We start from the raw sequence: 1,475 nt of genomic DNA on the forward strand, positions 1-1,475 counted from the left end.
AGGACGGCAGAGGCACAGACTCCACATTCAGCTCCTCTGTTGTGCTCTTGCCAGCAGATGGATTGGTTTCTGTTCTCTAACTTCATGAAGTGCCCTGGTGGAATCTCCAAAGGGGGTGCTCTGTGGCTCTGCTGCTGTGTTAGTACTCTTGGGGAATCTCCTATGCTCAGCAGCAAGCCTGGGAGAGGGCTTACGGACAGGCCTTGTTGCTAAAGGCATAGGAGCTGTCTGTTGGGTGATCCAGTTTGATGAATCAGATTTGAAGCACTTGACTTTGACCAGCAGGAGCGTCTTTGCAGCCTCACCTGCCATTAGGTGTTTGGCTGGGTGTGGCGGTCAGCTCAGTATCTTTTCCAGCTCCCTGTCCCCATGACAGCCATCCCAGGAGGCTGCACCCAGCACAGGTGGCTCCCAGCCAGTCCACAGGCTGGAATTCTCCCTGAAGGGCTTCCTGGGATGGGCTCCACTTCCTCCTGAGAAGGCCAGGTGCCCTCCCGTCCGTCACCTGTTCTCACTGTGACTCTGTCACCAGGGCCGGAGCTTCCTCAGCATCACCTGGATGTGTGGACTTCGTTTACTATCGATTAAGTCTTCACTGTTACAGACACTCACTCTGACCTCAGTTTGGCCAAAAGCGCCCCTCCAGGTTGCTGCAGAGTCCCGACTGCAGCCCGGCCCGTAAGCCACCCCTGCCCCGCCCTCGGCCAGCTGTGCCCCTTCATGTGGCCTTCTGAACTGTGCGTGTGGGAAGCCTCTCGTCCTGGGGCACCAGCTCGTGCCTGCAGTCCATGCGGCCCTTGCCCCTGGGCACCTCCCAGCAGAGTGGACACATTCAGTGCATGGCGTAACGGGTCTGGGTGCCTGCTGGGGGTGAGATGAACCTTGGACGGGAGCCACTGCATCCCAGGGACCATCCTCCTCCCACCCGGTCACGAGCCGCAAGTGAGCGCAGAACCCATGGGGCGGAAACAGGTGCCGAGGCCCAGCTCAGGGGCAAAGGGTGTCGGGGCTCAGCAAGGGCGGAAGGAACCCCCCGTGGGGCGGCAGCCAGTGCAGGGGGGGAGGCCGCCTGCGGCAGGCTGGACTTCCCCGCTGGGAAGGAGGGCGACAGGACAGGGCCTGTCCTGCTCCTTGAACTGTCTGCCCGGCAGGCCTCCCGGCTGGGCGTCAGCTGTCTGCCCAGGCAGGGCACACCCCTGGAGATGTGGGCCTGGGGGGCAGCAGGCCTGGCTGGTTCTCGTGGCTCTGCCCAGGTGTCGGGGGGCCCGCAGGGCCTTGGGACCCCTCAGACAGGGGCAGGCCCTGGCAGGTGCTTCCCCCGACCCAGGGGCCCTCAGTCTCTCAGGATTTCCCCTCCTGGTGATCCCTTGGCCAGGGTCCCAGCCCTGCCCACTGGGGACCACCCCCCAGGCCCGCTGTGGAGAGGAGAGGCTGCCACAGCAACCTGGTCAGACAGAGCATCCGTGACAGTCCAG

This window comes from Capra hircus, chromosome 6 (genome assembly GCF_001704415.2).
Source record: "Capra hircus breed San Clemente chromosome 6, ASM170441v1, whole genome shotgun sequence".
In the NCBI taxonomy this organism is placed as follows: Eukaryota; Metazoa; Chordata; class Mammalia; order Artiodactyla; family Bovidae; genus Capra; species Capra hircus.